The sequence below is a fragment of the Pelodiscus sinensis genome, chromosome 2 (assembly GCF_052426305.1).
Source record: "Pelodiscus sinensis isolate ZL-2025 chromosome 2, ASM5242630v1, whole genome shotgun sequence".
Lineage (NCBI taxonomy): Eukaryota > Metazoa > Chordata > Testudines > Trionychidae > Pelodiscus > Pelodiscus sinensis.
Window position 1 is genome coordinate 15,247,844 of NC_143053.1, and position 12,489 is coordinate 15,260,332.

The window sequence follows — 12,489 nt, forward strand, 5'->3', positions numbered from 1 at the left end:
CCATAGCAAAAATCCCAATTCCTCCCTGCCCCTCTGAAAACAGTGGAAACAGCTGGAATCTTGTTAGATGTTGATGCTATGATTCAGCCTCTTTGCACTTAGGAAGGATTTGGAACGGAAAAGCTGCTTGGTTTTTTTGTGTGGAAGACATTACATAAGTTAGTTTTTAGAGTATCTCAGTCATATCTACCACATTTTCTAGAACTGTAGCCTTGATTGCAACAAGTAACTTTTCATAGATTACTCTTTTGTATGGTACTGTGTATTTATAGTTGTAGTTTAAGAATACTCAATACTTCCCAGGTACTATTCATGTTCAAAGCATCTTGCTTTGAACTTGAAATTGGGTTAAGTGTATGGTTAAGGATATTTTTCAATCCGTGTTGCTGCCTTCCTTTGAAATGCTTGCAAACTCAGGCCCCCCTGCATCTTACATTGATGTATACAGCCCAGAAGAAATGCTCCCTATTTTTCCCCTTTAGGATTTTAGTAAATAAAATGGCAGTAAACATTTGTAAATGTCTCATGAAAAGTGTGAGAGTATCTATCTAAAAATAGACCTTGGAGGACCAGAATAAGTAATTTAAAGGGATATGGCCAGTTTGTAATCTGTCAATTTGAAATCTAGAAAACTGTAAAAGGCATGTAAATGGTTTCCCTGCCAAATGTTGTTATAAGGTCATGGTTTCCTATATGTGACATCCAGTTTTTCTGCCTTTTGCACAAGGCTTACAAAGAGGAACTTGCCCATACAGGGGAAACAATTAAACTTAATTCTCAGATGCAATTTTTAATAGTGGTAGCAAAAATTCAAATAAATGCAATAGAAATGGTGACATTTAAATTTGGTGCGGGCAACAACAGGTTTTACATTGCTTTATTTGTACTGATTGTTATAACAAGGATTTTAGATATAGTTTGGCTTGCAATGCATTTACTACGTATGATAAACACATAGTGCTATCTGTTTTCACGCTCCAGATACTTTACTGTTTTGCAAGAATCACAGATTAAATGGTAAAACTGGGAAGTAAATTGAAGGAAGAGAATGAGGGATTTTTTTTTCCATGCAAGTTTGTGCATTAGTCTGTTTGGAGGAGGAGGAGGAGGAGGAGGAGGAAATACTAGTATGAGCTAGTCATTTGTAAAGCACTTCAACACAAAAACAGAGTACAACTTGCATGAATACTATGAAGTCGTGTCACAGTGTGGAGTGTTTTTGAACTAAGGTGATGTATTCACTTGAAACTGTTGATGTTCAACTTTGAAAATTTGGATCCTGAGTTTCTAAAATGAGAGCACGTGAGCAGAGATGTGAAATCTGTCACGTGGCAAGGAAATGAATATACAGCGTAGTGATTAGACTCGGCAAAATTTATGTTGAGCACAGCTATGATGATTTAAAAGAGCTGAATATACTGTATTGGACAGTGTGTGGGTTTTAAAAATAAAATGCAAGATGTATATCAGAACTAACGCAGAAAGATTCTTTGGAGTTAGATTTAGCTATCCATTTGAAATATTCAGTACTGTACAGAGCAGAATTCTTGAGCAACAGGAAATACCTGGCCTAAATGAAGCATTGGGACTAGTTAACTTAAGTGGAGTTTTATTTCTTAAGCTTATTAATAGAATTGAATGAAAATCAGACTTTCCATTAAACATTTGTTTTCATCCCCGTTTGAGACCAAACATCTTATCAATTTTCTCTGCATAGAACTAAAATGTTTTGTTTTTTGTTGAAGAAAATCAAACCCCTTTGGGTCAGTGATGTTACTTAACCAGTGTCCACCTGAGCTGCCATGGTATCTCAGACCTTGTTTCCTTTTCATGGGCTGGACGACTCAGGTGGACTAAATCTATGAGACCCTGTGGCATTGGGATGGTATACCATAGTGCATCATGGAAGATGTAGTCTGTTGGGGAGTCAGGCCCATTGAAAAGAATGAGTTAAGGCTGTGGTCTCCAACATTTTTACACCCAAGATCACTTTTTAAATGTCAGAACAACCCAAGATCTACTGCCCCATCCTTCCCCCAAGACCCCACTCCTTCCTTGAAGCCCTGCCCTCTCTGTTCTCCTCCTCCTCCTCCTCCTCCTCCTCCTCCTCCATCACTTGCTATCCCCAGCCCTTATACACGCTACACTGCTTTTTTTCCCGATTCTTCTGTAGGAAGAGGTTTTTCTAACTTCTGGTCTATCTAGACAGGACCAAATGTCAGAAACACCCCTTTGGAAGCCCCCTTATTCCTCGTTCCATGAGGAATACAGGGGTTACCAAGAGAGCATGTTTGCTCTTCCATTAAAAAAAGTGGAAGAACAAACGCATCCCTGGACACAGAAGAGGTTTTCCAGGATATCTCTGGAATCCTGGAAAAACTCTACAGTCTAGCTGTACCCTCACTGGCTTGAGACAGGATATGTGGGCTCTGGGGTGGGAATGAGCGATTTGGGTGTGGGAAAGGGTGAGTAGTGTAAGCTCTGGGAGGACATTTGGATGCAGGAGAAGGTGGAGAAGGGGACACTGGATCCGGGAGGAGGCACCAGGCTGGAGAGTGTTGGGGTCAGATGGAGGGTTGGGATACTAAGTAAGCCACAGGTGTATGGATGTGAGGGTGCAGGAATTTGGGTTGGGGTATGTCAGGGGCTCAGGGCAGGGAGTTCCAGTATATGATAGGCTCAGATCTAGGGTGGGTGGGTGCAGGAGTGTTATGATGCTGCAGCCAGATGGGGGCTTGGCCCTTGTTAGCCATGCTTCATTTTTAAATAAAATACTATGTCAATCACAAAAAGTTTCTGCATTGTCTTTATTTATGAGAAGGGCAGGGTACCTGTTTTGAATCAGGGATCACTGACCCACAGAAAAGTCAGTTGGGGTCACATGAGTGAGATGCAATAACTTCTCCAAAACCCCCCTAAGCCTCACTAATGAGGCACCAACTGTGCTGGTGGGAGCAGGGGACATGGTACTGGGGAAGGGTGCCAGTGGGGGGGGTTGGGGACAGGATGCCAGTGGGGGACAGGGGAGAGGAGACAGGGTGCTGGGGGGGGGGGCAGGGGACAGGGTTTTGCAGGAGGGGACAGGGTGCCAGTGGGGACAGGGTGTTGCTGGGGGCAAAGAGTTCCCCACATCCGCCTCCTGTGAGGACTCCTCCAGGGACGATGACCCCCCTGCCCCTGCAGAGGAGGGAAAGCCCCAGCATGTGCCTCTTCCAGGGACTCCCCCTCCCTGCCCTGCAAGTTCCCAGCATACCACAGACCTGGGGGAGGGGAGCAGCTAGCGTACTTCTGGAACCCCCGGAAGTGGCGCGTAGCTGCCGGACTTCCGTCCACCCTGCAGGAAGCCAGCACTACCTCCATTGTCGCTGGAGGTAGATAATGGGGCTTCTTGTGATTGACGGGTTGGTGACCACAGAGTTGAGGCATTCAAACTATAACTCCCATAAGACACTTCATCAGCTGACAGATTAAAGGCAATGTTGATTTTGATAGAAATAAGTGTTTTGATCTTGATCAACTCAAAACAAAATGTTTTGATTTTTTTTTTCCTGACACTTGCTAAAAATTTAACTTATGGTCTCACAGTGGGGTATTGAGAGAGTTTTTAAAGACTATGGTCTATTGGATAAATTACTGGATTGGGAATCAAATCACCTGGATTCTGTTCCTAGCTAACACAAATTACATTTAGGATTTACCAACCACGTACTTGTGTATCATGGGGACCTTTCTGGAAAGTTACATATTTGCTCTCAGCTCGATACATGTTCTCGAGTATAGAAGAGTTTCAGTTCTATGGAAAAAAATAGATGGAATTACTGTAATTCAGACCTTGCCAGCCTGCAGTACCAATGAGTAAATCTGTAGTTTTTTCTGCTTTAACAAAATAGAAATTGCAGAGTGCTTAAATACTATTGTAATAGCATTGAGGTCACATCTAGCTGTAATTGCATGCATTAATCATTGAAATGGTGAATGACTAAATGCTCTTTATTTTAAAAAGAGAATAACAGAAATCATTGTGGTTATAAGAACATAAATAAACTGGCTATACTGGGTCAGAGCAAAGGCCCATCTAGCCCAGTATCCTGTCTTCCTCTGGGGCATCTGGCATTGGCCACTGTCAGAAGTGAACAGAAACAGGTAATGGGTGATCCTTCTCCTGTCATCCTTTTCCAGCTCCTGACAGAGGCTGGGACACCATTCCTACACATTCTGGCTAATAAATATTGATGGACCGAACAGCCATAAATTTATCTAGTTGTCTTTTGAACTCTGTTAAAATCATGGTCTTTCATCCTCTGGCAAGAAGTTCCTTGGGTTTGACCGTGCGCTGCATGAAGAAAAACTTCCTTTTGGTGACCCCATAGTTCTTATGTTATTGGCAGGGCTCGACAAGCTATTGAATCTACTTGCCTGTGGCGAGTAGATTTCAGTCTGGTGCCCCATTTACCGGCGGTGTGCATATGCGCAATTTGGCTCTTGTGCATATGCGCAATTTGGCTCTTGCGCATGCGCAGTGCGGGGCTAGTGAGCGCTTTCGCCACGGTTCGTCAAGCCCTGGTTATTGCAACAAGTAAATAACTTTTCCTTGTTAACTTTCTCCATACTGACCATGGATTTTATAGAATTCTATCATGTGGTCTCCTCTTTTCTAAGATTAAAAAGACAGGGACTCTTCAGATCTCTTCATAAAAATGGATGACACCCCTTCCTAGTCCCTAATTATTTTTGTTGACCTTTTCTGAATCTTCTCTAATGCCAATGTATTTTTTTTTGAGATGAGGTGACCACATCTGTACGCAGTGTTCAAGATGTGAGCATACCATCGATTTATATTGAGGCAGTAAGATATTCTCAGTCTTATTCTCTATCCCTTTTTTAATGATTCCTACCATTCTGTTTGCTTTAACTGCCACTGCATGTTCAGTGGATGTTTACAGAGAACTGTCCAAAATGACTCCAAGATCTCTCTAGTGATTATTGATAAATTAGTTTCCATAATTTTAGATGTGGTGTTAGGATTATTTTTTCCAACATGCATTACTTTCCATTTATCTTCAGTTTTCTGTAGTTCACATCTAACTTGCACATTCTTGCCAATGCTTAATAAAGTAAGTTTGAACCAAAGAATACTAAACATGAATGCAAGTATCAATAACCACATAACTCATTTCTGCCAAAGCACACAATGAAATGTTAGGAAACTTTTGCACCATCAATCGGAATTGCATGAACAATAATACTCTCATTGCTGCCTTATAAATAGTAATCATATTTGTAGATGTAACTGAAGGAATTTCTTTTTCCGTTTATTTTCCCCAAAAAAGCATGTTATGTAAATGATTATATTTTTTGAAAATGAAGGCTGGAGTAAGAGTTCCAGGGTGAGGAGGGTCAGGGGGCAGGTGACTGAGGGAAGAGGATTGGGAGGTGGGGACTCAGGGCAGGAGGAGGGAGTGCTGAAATCAAGGCAGGTGGAAGAAACAGAACTACTGGCACTGGTAGGGAGCTCAGGACAGGGGGCTGAGAGGTGGTGATGAGGCTTACCCGGGCTATCCGTGGTGCTGAGTGGCTCTGCACTGATGGTGACTCCTCTGAGGGGGTGGAGGCAGCACTCCTCTGCCAGTGGGGGCTCCCCCTGTTCCGTTCCATTCCCCTCCCCCACCCGGCCTGCAGGCTGTCTGGGGTGAGGCAAGGCTCCAGAGGCGATCCCTTTTCTCCAGAGCCCCCCCACTGCAGGCTGGCTGGGAATGGGCCAGGCTCTGGGGGATGTCTCCCTCTTCAGAGCCCCCCCCCTCACACGGTCTGTAATCTCTCTCCATGGGGAGGGAGTAGACTCCAGGTTTGGGGGGAGGGGCTCCTTACTAGTATGCTGGCTGGCAAGATGGTGTAGCTCTAGCCCTGCTGGCCACTCTCTTCATGGTGCAGCTGCTCCTAGTGTTATTCTGTTCCCCTCTGTGCTCCTCCATTTCTTATTCCTGCTCTGTCTGCCCCCACCTTTCCATGTGATGGGAAATAGTGCCATTCCTGACACTTGCCATTTTGCAGGCACAACAAAACCCTGACCTTGATTTTAAGTTAGGGTAAGAGGAAGCTGTGTACCAAATGTGGTGGTCCTAGCTTTTATGGTTTAGGGAGAAGTTCTTGAACAAACAGGCGCACAGACAGACATGCTCTAAAATATAGATGAGGGGCTGGCCACCTTTAGCATGGGTGCCATAAGTGGCACGCAAGCTGATTTTTTTTTTCCAATGGCACGTGGGGTGGGAGCTTAGCCCCCGCCCCTCCCCTCCCCCATGCAGCTGCTGGAGAGCCTGTCCTCTTTCCTGCAGCAGGTTAGGCTGTGGTGGGAAGAGGCAGCACTGGGGCTGGGGCTCCTCAGCATGCCTCCAGGTCTGGCTCAGGACCGTACAGCAGGGACACCTCAGGGCTGGCCTGGGACCCCGTGGCAGTTGCCGCAAGGGAGTGCGAAGCCAGGTAAGCATTCTGCCCTATGTCCAGACCCCCACACCCTTATTTCCCTCTTTCCCCTCTGCCAAGAACCCACACCCCCAGCTTGCTCTGACACCCTCCCTTGTTCCTGCAATCTCCTTCCTGGCCAGACACCCTTCCCTCATCCTGCTCCTGTACCCTCCTCCCAGCCTGAGACACTTACTTCCACTCTTCCTTGTTTCTGCTTCCTCCACCTAGCGAGACACCCTACTCCCAGCCTGCTTCTGCACCCCACCTCCCTCCCAGATTCTGTACCCCAGTTCCTATCCCACTCACTGGCAGCCCTGCCTCACACACTGAATCCCTCCTTTTTGTCCCTACACCAGAGCCTAAGAGGGTCCATAAAATCCAGTAACTCCTGCTCCCCAGAAAAGTAAATCTGGCCTATGGGAAACCCTGAACCACAGCCCTCCCTCTTCCTTCCCCATACTCTGTGAAGCTAGAGCGCCAGAGGAGTGAGGTGTCTCAGTTGGGGGCCACATCAATGAAGATTAGGGTTTTTTTGCTTCTCACTTTTGGTCCCCAACTGATTTTTCTGTGGGTTGGTGATCTACGACCCAAAAAAGGTTTCCCACCCCTGTCATAAATAAAACATTAAAACTTTTTGTGTTGGACATAATATTTTATTTATTTAAAATGAAGTTTGATAAACATGTGAGAGTTAAAACACTTAATCTGTTGAATTTAAATTAATCTGTTCTCCCTAGCTGCAACTGGTTCAGAAAATGTGGTCACCATACCCAGCTTGTCCCTTCTCCATTCTCCCCCCCGCTCCCGCCCACAGATCCATGAATAATTTAAATCTTGGCATGCCACTTCTAAAAAGTTGCTGACCCCTAATATAGACATAGAGATTTGGAAGATGATTGTGAAACACCAATGTGCTTTTCAGAGTTGTCTTTTTTTAAAAACACAAATAAGTGTACTTTTTATTGGAAACGTGCAGCAGTCTTAAACTTTGTATATAAGGCTTGCAATGGAAGGTAAGTCTCTTCTAATATGGCTTCACGTGGCAATTAAGATGACTAAAATCTGTGTGAGGCCACTTGAAAAATCAGACTATCAGTGCTACTGATATTGAACTTTTCAAGAATTCTCTCTGTTTTCCTCTGTACTCTACCCTTCTCCCTTTACAGTATTTCTTCAAGATGAAGTGAACAATTGGCTGGATGTAATCTCCATCACTAATTCTGCTTGGCAGAGGCATGGCAGAATTTTTTTCTTCTAAATATGATGAATAACATCAATTACTCGTAAGGATTTATCTATTTTAAATTGTAACAGTTGCCCACAACTATGGGTTTTAAGTATTTACATAAGAACGGCCGTACTGGGTCAGACCAAAGGTCCTTCTAGCCCAGTATCCTGTCTGCCGACAGTGGCCAGCACCAGGTGCCCCAGAGAGGGTGGACCGAAGACAATGATCAAGCGATTTGTCTCCTGCCATCTTTCTCCAGCCTCTGACAGATAGAGGCCAAGGACACCATTTTATCCCCTGGCTAATAGCCTTTTATGGACCTAACCTCCATGAAATTATCTAGCTTCTCTTTAAACTCTATTATAGTCCTAGCCTTCACAGCCTCCTCTGGTAAGGAGTTCCACAGGTTGACTACACGCTATGTGAAGAAGAACTTTATTTTATTAGTTTTAAACCTGCTCCCCATTAATTTCATTTGGTGTCCTCTAGTTATTCTATTTAGGGAACTAATAAATAGCTTTTCTTTATCGGCCCTCTCCACACCACTCATGATTTTATAGACCTCTATCATATTCCCCCTCAGTCTCTTTTCTAAACTGAAAAGTCCCAGTCGCTTTAACCTCTCCTCATATGGGACCCGTTCCAAACCCCTAATCATTTTAGTTGCCCTTTTCAGAACCCTTTCCAAGGCCAAAATATCTTTTTTGAGGTGAGGAGACCACATCTGTACACAGTATTCAAGATGTGGGCGTACCATAGTTTTATACGGGGGCAATAAGATATTCTGGGTCTTATTTTCTGTCCCTTTCCTAATAATTCCTAGCATCCTATTTGCCTTTTTGACCGCCGCTGCACATTGCGTGGAAGTTTTCAGAGAACTGTCCACGATAACTCCAAGATCTCTTTCCTGATTTGTCGTAGCTAATTTAGCCCCCATCATACTGTACGTATAGTTGGGGTTATTTTTCCCGATGTGCATTACTTTACACTTACCCACATTAAATTTCATTGGCCATTTTGTTGCCCAATCACTCAGTTTGGTGAGATCATCTTGGAGTCCCTCACAGTCTGCTTCTGTCTTGACTATCCTAAACAGTTTTGTATCATCTGCAAACTTTACTACCTCACTGCTTACCCCTTTCTCCAGATCACTTATGAATAAGTTGAAAAGGATTGGTCCCAGGACTGACCCTTGGGGTACACCACTAGTTACCCCTCTCCAATCTGAAAATTTACCATTTATTCCTACTCTTTGTTTCCTGTCTTTTAACTAGTTCTCAATCCAAGAAAGGACCTTCCCTCTTATCCCATGGCTGTGTAATTTACACAAGAGCCTTTGGTGAGGGACTTTGTCAAAGGCTTTCTGAAAATCCAAGTATACTATATCTACTGGATCCCCCTTGTCCGCATGTTTGTTAACCCCTTCAAAGAACTCTAATAGATTAGTAAAATAGGATTTCCCTTTACAGAAGCCATGTTGACTTTTGTCCAACAAATTATGTTCTTCTACATGCTTCACAATTTTATTCTTTACTACGTTTTTGACTAATTTGCCCGGTACTGAAGTTAGACTTACCGGTCTGTAATTGCCAGATCGCCTCTAGAGCCCTTTTTAAATATTGGTGTCTCGTTGGCTACCTTCCAGTCATGAGGTACAGAAGCCGATTTAAAGGATAAGTTACAAACCACAGATAATCGTTCAGCAATTTCCCATTTGAGTTTTTAGAACCCTTGGATGAATGCCATCCGGTCTCGGAGATTTGTTAACATTAAGTTTTTCTATTTGTTCCAAAACCTCCTCTAATGACACTTCAATCCGGGACAGTTTCTCAGATTCATCACCCAGAAAGGACGATGTGGATTCGGGAATCTCCCCAATGTCCTCAGCCGTGAAGACTTTCTGTGCGTTTAAATTTCCAGTTACTGGAAGTCATGGGGGAGTTGGAGGAAATTAGTTGGAAGGTTGTCACAAATACTTCACAGCATCAGATTGAATGCTAAAAAGTTAAAGGGTAATAAATATCCAATTACAAATGGTCAACATCACATGTCAAAGTATCCAAAGTAAAGTCCTTAAATCAAACTTGTTTTCAAGCAGTGTTTTTTATAAGTTTGATAATCAAAGCATACAAATTGGCAATTGAAACTTTTCATGGATTTGTGTGCATGATTAAAAGACACTGTCACCCAAATTTAATCTTTGCCAGCTGCATAATGATGTGGATACGGTACTGGAATGGATCTCCTCTGTAATGAGTCCAGTCTGTATATTACAGGCAACCCAAAATACAATTTCATTCATAAAATAAACTTTTTATTTTAATGCTAAAGTAATAGCAGTAATTAAGAACTGCTCCTGAATATGCATCACTTTAGATACTCTTCATCTGAATTAGGGATGTAAGCAAGTAGTTGAGCTTATGCTTATCATTTAGTCGAGTAGTCAAGTGGAGTACTCAACTCCCCCACCCTCCACTTTGCTGCATCTGTATGAGAGACAGCAAGGTAGGGGTGTGGGGGGGGGGGGGGGAGAAACCGGTTTCAAAGATGGCTTCTCTCAGCACTGTCATGTGGTGCTACCTGCTCCCTCTTCCCTGGCTGCCTCTATCAGAGGCAGCAGCTGTGGGGAGGGTAGGAGAGGCGACTGTGAAGAAGCCTCTGCCCACAGCAGGCTGAGGCTTGCCACAGACTGAGGCTTCTACAGCAGCAGTCCCTGTCGGCAGAGGGGCCCCTGTCCACAGCCAGCCTGGACTGCTATGAACAGGGGTTGCTGGACCCGGGACTGAGCAGTACTGGCTCATGCTGGTCCTGGACTAAGGATGTTAAGGACTAGTCGACTATCTGATAAGCAAATGCTAATCGGATAGTCGAGTTGACTATCAGAGGCAGCGGGGGAGGGGGGAGGGAGAAGAGGGAGTATTTCAAAGCAGCAGTGCTGCACGGAGTCCAGTAAGGGCTCTGCTGCCACTTTGAAATGCTGTGGCGGTGTTTCAAAGGGGAGGGGCAGCACAGCTGATCCCAGGCTCTGTGCTGTGCTGCCCCTTTGAAATGCTGTGGTGGTGTTTCAAAGCAGCAGCGCCAACTAGAGCTGACCTTGCCTCCATGCGGCATTTCCGGGGAACCTGGCATCAGCTGGGGACTCCCCAGATGATCCCTGGCTCCTCGCCTTGTACATTTCAAAGCCCTGTGCAGCCCCAGCCTGTGGGAAGTCCTGCTGACTTCAGGCTTCACCCAAGTGCTTCCCTTTGAAATGCACAAGAGCCCCTGGTGGCCAGGGGTGGCCCTAGACTAGCTGCCAGCAACTGGCGCCCTAGGCAAACCATGCAATTGGTGCCCCCACCTCCAACCCCTCAATGATATTGCACCACCATTTGGTGCCCCATTTAACTTGGCACCCTAGGTGACTGCCTAGTTCCCCTATATGGATGGGCCACCTCTGCTGGTGGCTCTTGTATATTTCAAAGGCTAAGTGCCCTAGTGGAGCCTGGAATCACCAGAACTTCCCCCTGGCCCTGGGCTGCATGCAGTGTTCTGCATTCCTCCTGTAAGGGCTCTTGCACATTTCACAAAAGGAATATGGAAGTGCCTATCAAGTAGTTGATGGAAATTCCATCGACTACTCAACTAGTAATTTAAGAGGTATTTAATATCCTTATCAGGGACTGTTGTGCCTCTGTGTTTGAAATACAATAAGAGCTACTGGGTTCTTACTAGGTTTAATATGCAGAGCCACATGGGTCTGGAGCTGGCATGAGCCTGGACTGCTCAAGGTGGCTCTGGGAGCTACCCTCACTATGGCTCTTCAAAGCTGCCATTATTAACTAATCATGTAGTCAATACAAATTGTATTGATGACATGATTAGACAAAGAACTGCTCTTTAACATCCTTAATCTGAATATAGTACAACATAAATAGTGCTCATTGCTGAGAACGTACCAGAGTCAGTTTTATCGGGAGTTACAGTAGGAGAACTTGTGATCACATACATATGGATGTGATCATGTTCACCAATTTTATATTCTTTAGCCTCCAGTAAAAGAAGCTCCTATACTTTGAACTAAAAGTAATCAGTCTACACTTACTTTAGGTCAAGTGGATGGTGCAGAATGAAGCATATTTTCTTCATTCCTCACAACAGAATATTATGATCTCTGAACTGTCCTCAGGCTTGTAGGCCAGATTTTGTTTTGCACAGTATAGCTGTACAATGTGTTTGTTGATGTAAGACTGAGTCTTAGTGATATTTTCCGCAGACCTATGTTTGCACAAAGCCGGATGTGTGAGTTTTACAGTTCTGATTTTAGTTTGGCAGACAACACTTCCTGTGTTCTCTTGTTTTGAGTTACTTCCCTTCCAGTTGTTACAATTCTATTTAATATTTTCACATGTCAATTAATAGTATTTCTCTGTACAGCTGGAGATTAACACCGTTACTTTCAAATCCTATTTACAACCACCGGTCCATTTGAACAGTCTATTTCCACTGTTGCATTCACCATTTAAACATTATGATGTTTGCTCTAGAAATCAGTGCCATGAATTAGAGATGATAAACATCTGTTAATTGCAGTGTTGATTAATCTCATGAATTTGTATCGGTTAGTTGACTATTCAGTAGTCTCCAGTGTTAGGGCTGGCAGCCAGTGCAGGCTGGCCCTCTCCCGAGGAGCCCCCAGCCACTCTGAGCAGCTGCCTCTGTATCAGAGGCAGCAGCACCGAGTGCCAGGTGGGAGCTGGTCTGTGAGGGGAGCCAGTTTAAAAACCTGCTCCCATTGCAGACTGAACTGAGCTGGG

The 12,489-nt window shown here is 44.3% G+C and overlaps 1 protein-coding gene across 4 annotated transcripts in view; it reads left to right on the top strand.

Moving 5' to 3' along the window:
- The window catches only part of NDRG1 (N-myc downstream regulated 1), a 142,542-nt gene that overhangs the window by 80,335 nt on the left and 49,718 nt on the right, over positions 1 to 12,489 (top strand). The window lies entirely within an intron of this gene.